Here is an 18851-nt window from a genome sequence, read left to right on the forward strand (position 1 = left end):
TCTTAAATAATCGGTAGAAAATTTAAGACATTAAAATTCAATAAGGTATTTAGGTAATTTAAACTCGTAAACTAAGCGACTTTTTCAACATTCGCCGCTCCACTAGTAGTCGAATTTTGTGGGACCATATTTTGATTACTTTGTCAAACGAATTCACAGATTTTGTTTATGTTTTTTTTATGTCTATGACACCGCGCAATATTAAAAAAATCAATAAAGAAGACATTTGTCATATAGGAAAAAGCATTGTAAGATCCAGTAACACCGAGGACATTCTTATTAGTACCTTTAATATGTTTGAAAGACAAAGAATCTGCACCAGTCATGCAGCAATTAATGAAAACAATAAAAAGTAAATTTTAAACCGTCTGCTCTTTTTTTTATCCAAATCATCTTCTGATTAGTATAAATGTAGCTACAATAACAAATTATTACATACTTATATGATATTAAAGAATAGTCTTTTAGTAAATCATATACAATTCTTGGAAAAAAGCTATTATTTGACAACAATAACAAAAGTACAAAATTAGATTAGTAAAATAAATAAAGATATACATTGTAAATCTAATATGGAAATAAAGGATAGTTAGTATACATGTTAATAAACCAAGGACTTTAGATAAACTATGAATTGCCTATTTTTTACAATTCTGAGTGTCTTAGAACTGGTCTTTAATACAGGTCAGGTACAAACAATCGGTCAAAACAAAAAACTTTTACTTGTCTTAATAATAAGTTACTGGTGTTTAGTTAAAAAGTGTGTGTGTATTACACGAATCATTACATCTCAACAAGTTTGATTTAACAGCTGTTGTTATTTTCATATGCAATGATTTTTTTCTTTATTTTTATTCAGTTATGGACGGTAGAAACGGAGAATGTTAAGAACAGTCAACAGTTAAAGATTATTTCTCTGATTGGCGCAATGAGAGAAAAATTTTTTTGAATATTACATGGTTGAAAATCTTGAATATTCTCGCGGGGCCACATTTGTTTAATTGTACAAAACAAATAGTAAGATGACTATATGTGAACCTTTATAAAACATGTTAAAGAAGCATATGTCACACGGTAGTAAACATTTGTCTACACACTTACATTAGATAATTATTTTGTATCTTAACATGTACCTTAAAATGCCTCATATGTACAATTAAGAAAGACTCTTTCTACAAATTAAATATGGCCATGAAAAGGACCTTTTGTAAAAGCTATCCTCGCTCTCGACACCAGATTGATTTCAAAATCTTCGTCTCTCTTCTAACCTGTCCTTGTCATTTTCCTTAAAAAAGGTCAGTCACGTTATGTTGATGGAAGATGAATTTTTAAAAAACCCAAGAAACTCATATGGTCATTTCAGGATAAATCATCGCACAGTATTATTTTTTTACTTTTCGACATCACATGCATTTAAATGAAGATTAATCCAATTAGTTCATATTCATCCCGTATTAGTCTTCCTACTTTCGTATATGTCCTCAGTCAGCTATTGGTGGTTAGTTTAAGTCTGTTGGTTAATAAAAGTGTCATAAAAACCGGTTTGCTTATGTGGATTCTGTATTGGGTCTCTCTCAGCTGTATTGACTCTCAGCTACGCCTCGAACCAATACAAACCAATAATACAAACATGAAGCAACAACAACCACTGAACTACACGCTCCTTACTTTGGACATGCAAATAAAGAATGTTGCGGGGTAAAACAGGTTTGTGAGCGTTTAACCTTCCCCTAATCTTGAACATTGGGTAACATTACAACATAAGAACAAACTATAGAAATCAGTTGAAAAAGGATTCACTCAGCAGATGGATACAAAAAGAAATACATCTACAAAACACAAAGTAGACGTGAACGGGAACTTATACATCCCAACAACAAAAAGACACCAAGTACAGATCTCAGAGTACTCGCAGTTACTGACAGTTAGTTCAAAGTAAATATCCGCTAATGAAAACAATCAATTGTCTTAGATTTGAATATCAATCAGTACACATCCAATTTTCCTATGGTTTGAAACTTGCCATCTAATAAACTGTTGATTAATAAATAAATTAATTAATTAAATCAACAGTGTGTTTATTCTATAGATCATTGAGCAGAATTATTTTATCATCATTGAAAACGTATCTATTTGACAGTCCAATATATACTAAAACCAGCTTTACCTTGAATATTCTGTACTCACTTCACTATATTTGCATAATTGAATCTAATGTTGTTAGCTGACAGTGACAAAATCATTAAAATGTTTTTTTAGCCGTTTTACCGGAAAATAATGTCTAAACCAAAAGTGCAACCCGGTTTAACTATTTTTAAGTGATAGTATTATTAGTTGATTACAATTATCAATGCTTCAAATTTGTACATTAACAAAACTCTTGGCAATACTTACTCCATATAACGATTTAGATAGTGTCATTATTTCTCTCTCTCTCTCTCTCTCTCTCTCTCTCGATCGATCGATCGATCGATCGATCGATCGATCGATCGATGATATTGATAGCAATTTCCTAAAAACTTCATAATTTTACAAAATTCAACTTTGATCTTATCAAATATTTGCAATGCAAACAACAACAAAACTTAGCAAAGGGAATATATAGGCTCCATGCCATTTTGATTCATTTGACCTCCCCGATCCTGATGTTATCACAGTCCCTTCAACATAACTATTTGGATAGTAATAATTCCCATCGTATTGATCTATATACTTTTGAATTTCAGATTGAGAATTTTTAAGATTGATTTCTACGCTAATCTTAAGTTGTGGTTTAACTAAAACTTCTGTTTCACCATCTACGGCTGAGAATAGATCCAAGTCCAATCCACTAACGCCTTTAATTGTAAAAATCATCTGACCTTTTGCAAAATTCTGAGCTGTGGTCATAGACTTCGAAGTGCTTAAAAAACTTTGAAAAGTGAAAGTAGAACCTATCTCCGGAGGAATATATGTTTGTCCTCTAAAAACTTTATCGTTATAGTTGCAATAATTTGAAAATACGGCACAAAGACGGTCATAAGATTTTTTCATAAGATTAATATACGTGTTGAACATATTTACGTTTCCCGTGTTAGCAAGATACCCATTTGATTCTCCACGCATTAAAGCATTCGCGTTTTGGTAAGTGTTTGGATTCTCCCACGTATATATATATACAATTTCAACTGCAGCCTTAGTATAACTATCTGACGAAACATATTTGCCTTTTTCTTTTGCTCCTTTTAATTGAGTATCACAAGTATGCGGCGAATTTTGTTGAGCATGACCTGCACAATAATTGCTCCGACTGTATGCCGTTTTCCAATTGTTTACGTCATGGTAAAAATCTGAAGAAAAGAAAAAATATATTTGACATTTTCCAGTCCTGAAAATATAACCTTCATATGTGATAAATGGTTGCCTGATGGCCAATCTGCAGTTATATAAAATAAGGCATTCGAAAGTCCTCTTCATATGTTTGGGAATTGTAAGCCCTTTATATTATTAAATGTTTGAAGACATGTTTTATGACGAAGTCTTACCAAAAAGATGTTTTACACACACTTACTTCTTTACCAGCAGATAGCACTGCTATCTCCAATTTTACTGCATTTTGGTACCTATTTCGATAATAAATGTCCGTTTGGTGAATTGTCAGTAGAAAATATTTGAAAATCCAAAATATTCCTCAAATGTGTTTCTCTCGGTTCTGGATTGTAAGAAGGATTTTTTTTTCTCGATCGATTTATGACTTTAGATATACCGATATACTACTGTTGCCTTTATTAAAGACAATAAGAAAGGAGGCGAAAACTAATTCTGCTTAGAACCTACAGGCTTGTCATATGATATGATATACTAAGCTAGCAGTTGAAACCCATAAAGTACCTCATTTTTTTTCAAAATACTGTTGCAATCCACAAAGAATAATACTTTTGGTAGGAATAATTATAAAAGTACATTGTATATTGGTTGGTAATATATGAGTGCTGTACAGCACTTCAAAACTGCGATTATAGAAGATCACTATCATAATAGAGAAAATAAAAAAGAAACTATTTTATCGTTTATAATCACGGCGAATCACACATGAAATCACAGGATGCATTACTTCATTTGAAATTTTGTCAGACTCACAGTGCAGTAAATATGGCGTTCTCTTGAACAAAGTATTGAAAATGAATTATTGCATGCTTTTCATTAATTTCTACTTTGAACATGCCTTAAACAAAAATGGTAACATCGGTAAGTCAAACTTCTTTCTTTTTTCGCATATCACATTATGATACAAACTGAATCAGCGATTTGTTATTGTTTTAGAAGTTCAAAGGTAAATCTTGTACAGGTTACTTTATCGTTGATGAATAATTTACTTAATAATTCGTTATGCGCTCAAGGTTCTTCACGAAAATGATCACTTTGATTTTGGAAAAGCTCTGTGTAAGCAGACATTTATTTTTGATGATGCAACGAGTCCGTTGGCTGACTATTGTTATTACTATTTAAAACATTTCATAATAGATGCCACTCAATTTTGGTCTATTTACTTTTGCTTTTCGTGTTTTTTTTCAAAGTAATGACATTTATTTTCCAACCACAAACATGAAACATTGAAGGCCCTGCGGTTCCCAGTAATTTCAGAAACGGATCTAGGGGAGAGGCGGCTTGGTTCATCCATTGTAAAGGCTACATTTATGGTTCATTCAGAATTATTACCTGTTCCACTCTAAGCGTTGTCTAGTTTTAGGACCCCGGGCACCTCTCTTTTTAAAATTTAGATTATCTATACATTGACAATGAAACCACATCTCCTAAATTTTATATGATGGTCCCACCAAAAATGTCGAAAATGTGTTTATTTCATTTTTCAGCTTCTCTCAATAGCGGTACCTTTTTTGTCACTATTTATGTGTTGAGTTTAAAAATTGAAAATACTACTGAGGATTTTACTCCGATCACCTTAAGAAGCTGAAAAAGAAGACAACTTGGAACACCACCTGACTATTTATAATATTAAAATAATTAAAAACTGATAACGCAATATTTTTAAGTTTTAATATCGGGTTTTCGGTCATTTTCTCTTCAAAATTTCATACAATCGTTCCCAAAAGCTAAGCTAACTTTGTTTACTGAAACAATGAACATTGTTCCTTTTGCCAAAAAACTTGTGTGTTACTGCGAAAAAATTCACGCCCGTTTTTGTGATTGTAAGGAGAAGGAGATCCTTACGCTTTGGACTCGCGCGTGCCAATTGCTAACTAACTAAATGATTTTTTAATAGCGACCAATCCACTAAGACTGAATTATTCAACTAGAACACACCAAAGTAAAAATGTACAAATTAACGATAAATATCCAAAATAAATTTAACACTTGATGTTCATTGACCGCTTATTACGTATTGATAAAACATCAAAAAGCGCATGTGTTTTATTCTTTATGGTATGCAATTTAAATTAAAAAAAAAACTATATATGTATATCTAACTTTCTTAATATCCTTCACTGTTTAACGTTTAAAAGCTGCTTCTGTGGAGTAAAACATCCAGTTGTATTTCTCATTGGTCTTTTTATCGGTTAACTTACTAAATTTCCAATTGGCAGTAAAAGTTTTGAAATGTCCAGCATAAGTCATTGTCCCTGTAAACCCGTTTGAATATCACGGACCACACACACAAATGCATGATATATGAGTTTTATGGTCATGCAGATAAGACAATAAAAGGATGATACTCTGTATGCTATCATTTTTTTCAGGGTTTAAATTATAAGTAATACACAGTTTGAATTATAAGTAATACACAGTTTGTATTATAAGTAATTCACAGCTTGAATTATAAGTAATCCACAGTTTGAATTATAGGTAATACACAGTTTGAATGACAAATAATGCACAGTTTGAATTATAAGTAATGCACAGTTTGAATTATAAGTAATGCACAGTTTGAATTATAAGTAATCCACAGTTTGAATTATTAGTAATCGACAGTTTGCATGTTTGCATTCGCATGTTATGGTTTTTTTTTTTTTTTTTAAGGTTTTTTTTTAAATTTTATCAAAATTATGACTATTGTTTATATTTCAATTAAAAAATTCTTTTCAAATTATCATTTTGTTTTAGTTGTGTTTATTAAATGATTAGACAAAAGGTATATTACTCTTGTAAGTCCCCAATATAGAAATCCTACAGTTTTCACTAGGCCTACTATTAGATTTTAACAGTTAATTAAGAATATACTTTTTAAAAATAAACAGTTATCAGTCAAGGCGGTTTATAATTTGTTTAGATAATATAGACTGATTTCAGACCGTTAAGAGTGTAACCAATGTATAACAACAAATTTGGACAGTGTCAAGATTGTTAAAATTGTTGGAAATAAATTCAGAAAGTTTTAAGACTATAAAGAATGTCTTCAGATGAATTTTGCCAGTGTACAGACTATTAATACAAAAAGTAAAGAACATTTGATATAAGTAAAGAACATAAAGATAGTGTTGAGAACAAATGTTTATGATAAATTCTTTTCAGAAAATAAGACATAATTTAGACAAATTCAGAAAAAAACATTGTCATTTCATATTTTAATGACCCAGCAATATTCACCAGGCTACATTTTTTTGTACATTATTTAATCCCTTTTACACTACTATCCGATACATTTAGTTCATTATACTTCAGTTTGTTCAGTCAAATTACACGAAGTATCTTAAAGGTAAGGACGTTTGCTACTAAACATATTTTTTAAACAATCATTGATTATTTACTTTTTTCCTTATCTTTTGGAAAATGTTTTGGATTGTATGTTTTCGGTTACCTTTTACAATACATTTCTGTTTTGCCCAAAATCAATATCTTAACTGTTAGTTTGCAGTGTTTTTTCGCATTAATTGTTGTCAAGCAGTGTTCTTTCGCATTGTTGTCAAGCAGTGTTCTTTCGCATTGTTGTCAAGCAGTGTTCTTTCGCATTGTTGTCAAGCAGTGTTCTTTCGCATTGTTGTCAATATAATGGAATTTGATGCGACTGTCATACAAGTGAGAGGTTTAGCTAGCTATAAAACAGGTTCAATCCATTATTTTCAAAATAAGAAAATGCCTGTACCAAGTCAGGAATATGACAGTTGTCATCAATTCGTTCGATGTGTTTGAGCTTTTGATTTTGCCATTTGATTAGGGACTTTCTGTTTTGAATTTTCCTCGGATTTCAGTATTTTTGTGATTTTACTTTTTCGTTACAGGTGTGATCTTCCAGTTGTTTGCTACGTGTGCCACAGACCGAGTCTTATGTAGTGAAAAAACACGCTTTAAGCGTCCCTCTGGTGATCCCATTCCAAATTTGTCAGTCAAATGTATTTTTTCATTCTAGACTAGTGCTTAAAGAAAATAATACTATATGCATTTGAAGCAAGCGAAGCGCTCTTTTTGTAATTTTCTCTATCCAGATCGCTGATGTACAATGTATAATGAACAGAATTATATCATCTTATGGAGGAGTATTTGTTAAAAGTACCAGTCAAGGGACTGTGAAATTTCCCGAGCCGCCGTGCGAGTGAAATTTGGTATCTAGACTAGAATTTTTCGCAAATACCCATCCATAACCCCTCCATAACATAATATATCTGTTTCATTACACCGAAAAGATTGTGATTGAAACTCTCTGTACAGGTGCATGGAAATCCTTTTTTTACCAGTAAGCTGTAATCTATAAACAAGTTTTTGCATAATTTTTAGGATAAGTAGAGACTATCATAGTACCGCGGGAATTATACATGTACATATACACGTACATGTTGTCGTTTTGTAACGTCATGGTATCTATATGTAAACGTCATTGTCATTCCCTCATTAAATCGTCCATTTGTATAGACGTCTTTTCCCACTTTATATACACAGCGCATTCTTCAATATACGACCACGAGATTGGTGCCGTGCAGTCGTGTTGTCTGACCTTTTTTTAAACAGTTTTTGGATTACCTCTATCAATCAATATTGCATTATCAAGTTGCCTTAATAAATGAGATAAAGTGAGAACAATTTTAGTAGGAAGAGGCAGGCGGGAGTAAAACAAATATCCAAAATGACAAATACAACGACATAGAGGGGAATTTGAGGCATATTCATTGGCAGTGGTAGAAAAAAAAGCAAATTCGATTAAAATAAAGAATAAAGGTTAGAATTTGCGAAAAATACACTGGCAACCAACCAATCAAAATCCGGCATTCTTATATAAGATATAATTAATACTCGTCTTAGAACCGAATTGAACATCTATTTTACTTGATGGACTAGGATTCTTAGGTTTTCAATCATTTAAATAATTGTAAATACAGTACAACCTGTGACTTCCTCTTAGTTATGTCCACCCTCTTGTATAGTCACCATTGAATGGTAGCCATTTATTGGGGTATTCAATCTTGAGATGTTGGCCATTTATTGGAGTCATAAAACATAGGTTGATGTTTTATCTAATTATGTTACCTGTTGAAATCAATCAGGGTTGAAGTTTTCTGCTTGTATATTTCATTAAAATTTACCTGTACAGGTAATTTAGGTTTCTTCTCAAATTGACATTTCACCTTTTCTTGAAAATGTAGAATAGAATGTTGTTTTAGTTTTTTTTAATTAATATTATTTGTTGATTTTTCTGTCTTTAAATTTACATATTTTCCTTTTTTCTAATGTTTTTATGTTATTTTTTTATTTTTTATTTGTTTTGTTTTTTTTTTTTTTTTGCTTTTTATTCTTTTAATTTCTTCTTGGAAAAAATCTTGAGTAGAAATGAAAAAAATTAAAAGATAAGTTATTGACTAGCATTTGAAAACAAAACAGAGAATCCTTTAAATAATTGTTTTTCAGTAAAAAAAGTTATTGCACATGATGTACATGGTATTCAATTGTTCGTTTGCATAATTAAATGAATTATTATTAATTATAACTTATAATCATGCAAATGATATATTTAAAGGAACCATGAAGCAAGTAGTTTAACAAGCCTGTTTCTTAACAAATTAAAATTATCAATATCATGAATATCAATCCTTTTATAAATTTTGTTAACAAAGTTGTACAATATATCATCATAATGATTATTCAGGAAAACCACAAATATTATTATATGGTATAGGAATAAACTATTTTTGTTTATCTTTTATATTTTTCAAATCTCAAAACTGGAGTTGTGCATGAAGAACCACTTAAGAGACTTAAATTTTCCAAATGGCTACCTAGTTATCATCAAATTTTGATAAATTCTTTTTATCTCTGAATAAAGTAAATCTTATGAAAAGTCATTATTTAAAGAAAAAAATGTCTTGCTTTTTGAAACAATTGTAAACTTATCAAATATGTTATCTTCAGTTTGGCTAATTTTGTCAGTTAACAGGCACAATTTGTCTCCAGAAAAAATAAACTACACTTTCATATAGATTGTGACACTTTTATGGTCTATTAATTAAATCACATTTTGATCTGTGTATTAATTTATTGTCTAAACTGCAGGACTGGCATATACATGGTACATAGGTAAATAAACAGAAAGTCACAGGACATAAAGTCACAAATAATTTGTTGACAATTGTTTGAATATATGAGAGAAAGATGTTGAAATATTTTCTTTTTGTAACATATATTTATCTTTAAGTTTCGGCAATTGTTCATAAGCCTTGATAATTGAAAATTTACTAAAATTTAATCATACAAAGGATATATTTCTTGGCAGAATGAAGCCATTTTAGTATCAGGTCACTTTGACATTTTGTTTTCATAACAATTGTTTGATCATTATTGATATTTATTGAATACATTTTTATTACAAAGTTGCTTCATATATAATAGTTCAAGAAAAAACAAAAAAAATATTTTCAAAATTAGTGTTTTCTTGTTCAAAGAAATATAATCTCAAAACTGAATTGTGACTTTTTGTCCTGTGACTTTTTGTCCGTGACTTTTTGTCCGTGACTTTTTGTCTGTGGCCTTTTGTCCTGTGCATTTCTGTCCTACATTCGATACATATTCTTGGTATACATTTGCAAAGAATATTTCACTCGACTCAGGCCTTTTAGATAAAGTTAATAATTGCAGGGACTTGAATGGATTAGATTCTCTAAAGCCCTTGATTTAAAAGGAATTTTAAGAACAAAAATAAGAATATTTTTGAAAATAAAATAAAAACTTAAAGAATTAGTGGTCATAATCTAGAAATAGATAATGGTGGATAACTATTCCTATAAAGAATTGTTTGAAAAATTAACATAACAACTTAGAGATAATATATTCGAAAATAAGATAATCTTAAACATTTGTTTAACAATGTTAATGCAGTAAGTATAAACAATTTTGATTTTAGAAAATTAATTTGAGAAACATCTTTTCAATGGAAAAAGGCAGGCAGGCATTGTGAAAGTTTGAATTACATTAGAAGATGATATTCATTTATTATTCACTTGCCAAAAATTACATGTAAAAAAAAACTTAAATTGATAGGATTATTTAAAAGGTACAACATCAAAACAAACAGTCATGAGCAAATATTTTACCAAAAAAAAAGTTAGGAAGCTATATGTTCAACTAGTTTTATTATTTCATTTTATTTTAGAATTTTCTTGTCATAATCACAGTTATTAAATTTGACAAACACATATATTTTACCTGAGACACTTTACCTGTCAGTTATATAATCTTAACATTTCAATGCAGTCATGATTTCCCTTTATCCTTGACTAGTTTTTGATTAATACCTTGTGTATTAATTAAGCAACAGGAGGTACAATGATGGACATTTAGGGCCATCATGGTGACCATATTTTTTATGGCCACCATTAATAAGATAATGTCACAGGTAGTACTGTATATCAGCGGAAAAAATGAGAAAGGAATGAGATCAATCTTGACAGTACCAAAGTACTATGCTGATGATACCGTCGAGTACTAGTTGCTCTCCAGCAGCGCTTTCAATTTAAATATGTGCAAATTGTAACGTTCCGATTATGTTGTTTTTCTAATAACCCTGCTGCACCAGTTTTTGATTCCAAACTTTGTAAATGAAATCCTTATAATTGTATATTAGTGCGCGTTAAATGTTTTATTTGAAATATGAAAACGTCATCCGATAGGAGGAACTTGGTAATGGAAAACTGAAATTATCGCATTTGTGCGTAATATTTATTTTGTAACACAGATGCTGGCCGACCATGGTACAAACAAGTCTGGAAAATGAATAAAATTTGTTTTTTATAATTTAATATGGTAATCATCTTCTTAAACTACCCCTAGCGCTTCGGTGATTGAGTGGCTTGAGTAATCTATCTACAACGATAACAAGACTGTAAATGGAGAGATGTGTTTTTTTCCGATCTGTAGAAGATTGATGCTTTTCTACAGGCATTCCGTTTTCCGCCACCAATGAAATGGACCTTATGTAATTGTAGAGGTCGCAGTTATTAACCTTTAAAACCACAAAAATAATTCGTCTATGATACGACCGAATAAAACATATAAATCGAATATTTCATTATAATGACTAACGAGACGGATACCAGTAAAGGCAAAAAGCATGAAATACATACGCTCGCTGTGATTGGGACCAAAATCTAAACATCAGTAAATTGATGTTGTCAAATTTGAGGCAAAATTTCTATATTGATGTTCAAATTTCATTTTTTCCACTAGAAATAAACAAATCAAGATAGAAAAAAAAAACATGACAGAATAGCTTTATTGTAGGAACGAGATTTGTTGCTTAAATAGTGTAACGTCTACTATGCATACGTTCCCAACCAATTGTAAACAATCGGTCAAAATTTATAGAAAAAAGTGTTTAATGCATACATTAGACCTATCGCGATTTGAGATCACGAAATCAAGTTTTATATAGGCTGGGGAACTGACACCTCGTATCGGTCAGCCAATTTGTGGTATGCTTAAGTCGATTTTATGTGTTCGTCCACGTTATCATACTGGATCAGTTCTAGAGGACATTTCGTTCACTAAGTCTGCATAATAGGAAAGAGCACACAAATGAGAATATAAAGAAAACATATGATGAATACCATTTGTCTCAGATAACAAATATTTATGATATCAGATTTTGAATTTACTAGATATTTACCTCCAGTTGCATTGAAATATCCAAGGATCCAGAACAGAAGAAGAACTCGTAAAAGTCCAAGAATATAAAAAATTGTCATGTCCAATTGATCTGAAATAAAATTTACAAGGCAACTAATAATAATACACGAAAAAGATAACCACTAGGGTCGCTACATATACATGACAATAAAATAGCATTCCAACATCACCTAATGTTTTTATTTTGGACAAAATTGCTTACAGTAATTTACACGATCAGCAAGTAGAGAACGCAGGCAATACTCATAGCAATTCTATTATTTGACGATTGATTGCATTTCTGGAACCAATTTAAAATTACGTGGAAGATAAAAGATATAAGGTAAATCATAAATGTCATCATAGGTGAATGCCTGGTGGAACGAATTAAGTATTTCCTTCTTATTCTTCATCGCAATCTAGTATGTCATAAGAAATGTTATACCCGTCGTTTTATAGTTTTGAACTTGCAAAGAGCTGAAATGATCAAAGCCCATACCGCATAGTCAGCTATAAAAGGCCCCGAGTTTGTACAATCCTAACAAAAAAAATGTAATCATAAATAGTAAATGCTTTTTTTAGTACTTTTATACGGTTGTGAAATCGTTGACAGTGTGCACATTTTTAGAATGAAGCGCTTCCACGCTTCATACAAAATGTACTTCGGTCAACACTTTTAGATCCCAATACATTTACAAAAAAAAAGCATTCAATTATTAATTGAAACACATAGACAATCAATAAACAGAACATTGTGAAATCGACCTGCATTTTCGAAATGGAAGGGATCTTATTCCATAAAAAAGGCTATATGTACTTGGGAAAGCTAAACAATTTATAGTTGTGAAAAAAATGCAAAACGCAAACACATTTCAAAAACAGTTAAAAATAATTTTAATTCGGTAAGTGAAATAAATTTATATTTATTGCAACTGTACTTTATTTATAATATATTAATAAAAGGCGTTTGTTAAAAGATAATAGCATTTTGAATCGAATTAAAAAAATATAAGATTTGCTGATACTCAATAATAGGTAATTATACGGATCACAAATCGTTCAGATCCTATTATATTCTAAATTAAGTACGATTGTGTCTTTAATTGATATTGCATATCAAATCTTTACCATCAAAATAAATGTTTAAATGTCCTGTCTGTTTTCATTTACATAAGTTGGTTACCTGCAGTTGTTTATGGGTAGAAAATAACTCTTAATGAGGTTCGCAAAACAATAAAAAGAGGTCAGATTGCAGGTATATTTTCCATTCTACGGTATCAGAGATCAGTCATACAAAGCTACAACAATTTTGGGTAAACTTTCACCAAAGCAACAAACATGTGACACAAACATACAAAACGTGTTATCGCTTATCTATATTTAAAATTGTGCTGATGATAAAAGGAAATAACACAAGCACTTCAATTGTCGAATTTAATCCCAGAAATATTAGAAATCCGAAGACGTCTTAAGTATTTGCGCTTTTAAAAAAATAAAATACAAAACTTTTCACGCACACTTAAGCGCACAATATTATAAAGTCAATGAAGTGTGTAAAAAGTAGAGACAACACACAATTGTAAGTCTTTCCAATTAGAAATATAGAAAAAATGAAACATGAACATTTTATACCTCAATTTTTTTTAAATCTTTTGCAAATACTTGAGTTTTAAGTTATCCCTTAAAAATTTAACATCGACTCTTTTTTATCATGATGTGCAAAATAAATGTTAAACCTTTGCAATGAATAATTTTACATACGTTCATGTTTGTTTTATTGTTATGGATAATTCGAATTTATTAGTTTTCCATAATCTTTGTTGAGTAGTAACGATCCATGTGATAATTTAAATTATTTTCTTAACAGAGATATATGTGCTACTGATTTTACTTCAAAAATTGTATTTAACCATTTATTAATAAAGGCAACAGTAGTATACCGGTGTTCCAAACTCATAAATCGATTTAGAGAGAACAAATCCGGATTACAAACTAAAACGTTTGAAAACATACTTACTATAAGAGGAAAACAAAGGAACAACAGGAACACTGAAGTGCAACAAAAACAAACACCAACATACATAGAAACTTAAATGACAATGTGGAAAAATATCGCTAAAATGACAACACTTCGTGAGGGAAATACATTACAAACATATGCAAGTACATTCATCACAGAGAGACGCACAAACAAAAAACATAATAGTCGACACAATATGCAAACCGCAGAACAACAATGAACATCTTCCATCAACGACAGACACCACAGGACATCACAATCAGTAACGCACTTACGAAACGAACTTGCAATCTCTAACTTTAAACAATTATTTTCACAATATCAGTCCAAACACTGTTCATGACAATGATGGTATTGAAAGGCTGTTTTATAAATATTAAGACTACAAAATATATGACATAACACATTGTCCCACCAAAAACAGAAACATCAAAAATAAATACTGATTTTTGGATGTACAAAATACCGAGATACGTCTTTTAGCAATGCAAATTCACAGAAACACAATAATAGCGTACTAAAGTTTTGTAAATTGGACATACTGTGCATTTAGGTCCCTGGCAGACCACCGTGGCGCCGTGATAACTGGAATAGGTTGCTAAATAGGTAGAAGCAAATGATAAGGTATTAAATAAATACATTACATGAATGTTTCATTTTTAAACGTTAATTTGATTGGCTAACAGCAATCTCGCGTCATTTAAAATTAACCTTCATTTCAAAATAAAATTTAACATTCATGATGGCATGATCTTTCTTAATAAAGTGCACAGGTAATTAAAAGAAAAACTTGATAGAAATCGTGTTTTCTTGATCTTAGCCAAAAAATGTAATTATAAGTATTGAATCCTTCTTTTAGTAATTTTATAGGGTTGTTGAAGCGTTGACCGTGGACACATTTTTAGAAATGTACCTCGGTTAACGCTTTTACATCCAAATGAATTTACAAAAAGACGCATTCAATTCTTAATTAAATTACAGCAGTATTTGGTACAGATGTGCTATAATACGAGCCTTAAGATTACGAATGGTCGTCTACACAAATGTAGGTGACGGTCGTGACCGAAAAATAATTTTTTGTTCTTCTAAAGGTCAAAGTTTTAAAAAAATTATGAATGATTATGTTCTTGTGTTTTAAGAAAATTACAATATAGTCGTAGACTACAATGTTTTTCGATTTATCGCATTTACCAACCAGGTGCCGACTTTTTATGAATTTTGTCTTTTTCCCCGTGTATTAACAGACAATTTTCTAGGACACATAACAATAAAAAGTGGGATTCATATACGAATCACGAGTATAAACAACCTTTTTTTGCAACATAGCAAATCACTTAAGACACTTCTAGACAACTTATCCAGCGCGGTTGATATCCACGATGCTGTTAAGGAGATACGTTGTGTTCTACTTGTATTTGATAATGCTTTTAAAGTTTATGGGAAAACCATATTGTTGAACAATTCTTCAATTGTGTAGAGACATGACAACGAGTGGTTTAATGCAAATATTCTACAGATGCACAACAACATTTATATCTATCAGCACGGAATAGTTACAATAAGGCTGAGCGTGTAGCTCGAGTCAGTTTTAAACATAAAGTTGTATGTTATACAGCAAACTCATTCATTCAAAATATGGTTTGCACTTTCTATTTCAATTCACGTCTGATGGATTTATTTTCTATTTTCTTTGTCAATGTAATTTTTTTAGATTTTTTAAAACGAAAATAGAAATTAACGTGTACCAGCTCACAAATTTTGTTTAGACTATTGAATCGTTTTTAATGCTTTACATAATTCATACTTGCAAAAACAATGGTTCAGATACTCCGTCCTGAAGAGTATGTGTAAAATGTATATCTCTATAAAATGACAAACAAAATGTATATTCAATATGAAGTCATTTAGCAGACCTCGCGTTTTAAATGTATCCAATCCAAATAACGATCAAATTAAATAACTCTTTGATTTCAAAAAATCAACGACTTCTACGGATACCAGTCAGCGACATACACATCGAAACCACACAAATAAGTTAAAAAAATTCACAAACATAAAACCTATGTAGAAAGGGTACCTGTTAATATTCTTTTTCCATTTCATGCACAATTCTCTCGAAAAATTGTTTTTGAACAATCATTTTCAAACTGAAAAAAAACTGTTGATCCCCTATAAACACGATAAATGCAACACAACTCAAAATCACACTTGGAACAACAAATCAAAGGAGTGCTTTGTTTTTTATCAATAAACCCATAACACTAAGACTCTTTATTTTGCATTACTTTAGTAATGTTTATGTCTTGATATAACTGATTTAGTATTTGTTTGGAATTAGAGGTCATACATTTTACCAGTAGCTGTAATGTTCCTATTTGGCCTAAAAAACTCACCATCTGTCTTGACAGTATAAAATAAGAGAAGAACAGGAATGACTAGCTAACATATATGTCTAACTTCATTCGCACTATAAACGTTTCTAAATCATATTTGAAAATAGTTAAAGCAAGGAAACTTAATTATGTGCAAGAAGTGTGCACACAAAGACAATGACCATCCCATCCTGTCAATTTTTACTTTTTTTAAGTATATGAAAATGATAAAAAATATCAGATAATAGAAAAACAGTTAAAATGGATGTTTATTTGTTTACTTGTTTTATCCCATTGACCTTAATTGATATTTAGGGTACTACAAAAACTAGAAGTGCTGCTTCATATATTCTATTCGATACTAATACTGGTGAGTTCAAGCTAGAATCTATGAGAAACGTGATAATTGTACCTTTCCAATCGTCAATTTCACATTTCTCAGCAGAATCATCCCCTCTGTATCATTGTATGGCGTTACGATATCTCAACTGATGATTTACGCCCTTGCATGTTCATGCTTTACAGACGTCATTAGCAGGGATATGTCTCTTATACGAAAACTGATCCAACAGAATTATATCGAAGAACGATGGAAATCGACACTGCATAAACTTAACTGTCCATATCACGAATTGGTTGACTGATCTGATGTATCTCTTACGACATTTTTTTGCCGTTTTAGATTTTTAGATACTAGAAAAGTTGTCTACTCAATTGTGTGCCAATTGTGTCATATTGCCGATTATGACATTTTGATTAATTGTTGATTCGCATGTCGGATGATGCATGCTTAGCAGGAAACTCTTACCATGTCTACGTACCATTTCTCTGTCCTTTAGGCAATTCCATCAAGTGTGTTTACTTGTACTAGTCTACTTATTTTATGAGATTTATGAGATTTGAACATTGGTAAACTGCTGATGCCTATATTTACCTCTATAGGTATAAAAAATAGCAACATATGGAAATAAGACCACACGTACACATCTTTATAACGATATGCAATAAATAAAAAATAAAAATTTCTCAATAATACCACATTTTACATGTACACGTATGTTAAAGTAAAAAGAAATACAATAACCAAACAGACATTTCGTAGTTGTTTAAAATGTTATGTTGAAACCAATGAAGCCATGTGTATCTTTACATAATGAACGACTCAACCTGTGGCAATTATCAAAGACAAAGAATGGTAATTATCGCAGTGCTTTTATGGTAAAATTTATGGTATATATTGTTATAACTTTCCTGGTAAGTTGAGGAATCTTATTTTAGGCTGAACAGATTACTATGTAAGATGAAATGATTTCGTTAAGTTTGATTTTGTTTCTTCTATTTTCGTTTTGATAAACTGTAATTCCTAGGTGAGAAGTTTAAAGTAAGAATATTGAAATATTTTGTTTGTAATTCTGTATTGGAATAATTTACAAATTCTTAAAGTCTTATAATTTTGCTGCACGTAATCAACTTAGCAGGTCAGTAGCGATATGAGGCCAGGGTGAACTACGATTTATGGCACATTGAACGTACATGCAGTAACTTAGTACATACTTTAATACGTGTTGAAATATCTGTGTTGTGTTTACTTAGATACTTTTATGCAGCTCTGATTGAGCTGGCAATCAAAGATCTTTGATAGTCTCAGTTCAATCTATGTACATTTTTATGACTTAGAAGTTAGAGCGGCTAGATAATTTAAGTCGTTCGAATTCAATTTCGTATTGTATACGTTATATGTTATATTTTTGTCAAATCAACAACTATAATGTATTTATATCGACATTATCTACCGTCCCTGTTACCATTTTAGTCAATATTACATGTATTATGACAAATTACTGTTCGTGGCAACAATAGGTTTCCATACTTTTATTTTTATTCGGTCAGTTATTTAAATATCATAATGAATTCCGAGTATTTAACATTTTACGGAAAATTCATGTGTCACGCTCATTTTACAAAGGCTTTTTTAAATTATTCATGATAAACATTTATCAATCGAGGCGAAACAATGGTTGACAAGTATTAAAGGGTAACAATTTGCTCTATCAATCACTGAGATATGTGTTTCTAATTTATTATACTAAACATTTTCTGTTATTAAAAAAATGTCTTCTAAATTGTTGATTACAAATTAAAAGATTTCATGATACTTTACAATTATTGTGTTTTCAATAATCAAGATTTATAGCCTTCCACAAGAGATTACCTGATGAAACATATACTAGAGTAGAACGTCTCCAATCATGATTGATTATGATTGCTAGTTGTCATGCCGAAATTCGGGCGTTCTCTTCAGTACGTCGGTTTCCCAATCTTATAATATTTGATAATTTGATATACCAAAGCGTTTTGAAAGTGGCGTTAAACAC

General features: G+C 30.7%; 1 long non-coding RNA gene across 2 annotated transcripts; it reads right to left on the reverse strand.

The window, feature by feature from the left end:
* Positions 1–269: 269 nt before the first annotated feature.
* On the reverse strand, positions 270–16035 carry LOC127711054 (uncharacterized). Of its 2 annotated transcripts, XR_007986456.1 has the most exons (4): positions 15909–16035; positions 14647–14702; positions 12086–12175; positions 270–3329 (listed from the first exon to the last, which is right to left on the reverse strand). It is a non-coding gene; the product is annotated as an uncharacterized LOC127711054 (long non-coding RNA). The 2 variants fall into 2 exon arrangements; XR_007986455.1 differs by lacking the exon at positions 14647–14702 and having other exon boundaries at positions 15909–16028.
* Positions 16036–18851: the final 2816 nt, after the last annotated feature.

Source organism: Mytilus californianus, unplaced genomic scaffold (genome assembly GCF_021869535.1).
Source record: "Mytilus californianus isolate M0D057914Y unplaced genomic scaffold, xbMytCali1.0.p SCAF_8, whole genome shotgun sequence".
Taxonomy (NCBI): Eukaryota; Metazoa; Mollusca; class Bivalvia; order Mytilida; family Mytilidae; genus Mytilus; species Mytilus californianus.